Here is a 721-nt window from a genome sequence, read left to right as displayed (position 1 = left end):
GGGTTTCTATAAACCACTTTTTTTTTTTTTTTTAATGTCTGGAAGTAAACTGTACTAAACTGCCTGGCCTCAAAGAAGATGTGAGAATTGCTTTGTTTTATTGCACTGTTCACTTTAATACCCAGGAGCCTGAAACATTATTTGAGTCTAAAAATTATCTGGACTTTTGTGTTGTTGTTTTAGTTCATTTTTTTCTGGTTTTGGTTTGGGTGGTTTTTTGTTGTGTTTTTTTTGTTGTTGTTGTGTTTTTTTTTTTTTTTTTTTTTTTTTTTTTTTTTTTTTTTTTTTGTTGTTGTTGTTGTTGTTGTTGTTCTGTTGGGGGTTTTAATCCACTAAATTTGATTCATAAAGCTGGCTTGCATTGAACTTCCTATTTACCAAATTTCTGCCTCATTTCCAAGTCAGTTCAATGAATGATCCTATTTAGTTCTTTTTCCTGTTTAAAATATTTCCTACTGAGTCCAGAGCAGTGCCCTTAAAACATAATTGATTTGGGTCATTGAACCCTTATTTTTCATGCATGTTAGTTTACATCCCGCCACTGACTGGTATTTAAATTAGAAAATTGCCGGCGGATTTCTTCTAGAGGCTAAAGTTCACATGGAGTCTCTGGCAAAATAAGATCCTGGAGTACATATCCCTGGAACTGGGCAATGATTTGTAACTCTTTTTTAATTCTGTCTGGCCAGAGTGTTATAAATTTGGCACTCCCTTGTTAGCT

This window comes from Zosterops lateralis (assembly GCF_965231275.1).
Source record: "Zosterops lateralis genome assembly, chromosome: 17".
Lineage (NCBI taxonomy): Eukaryota > Metazoa > Chordata > Aves > Passeriformes > Zosteropidae > Zosterops > Zosterops lateralis.
Note: the sequence above shows the minus strand (reverse complement) of the source record.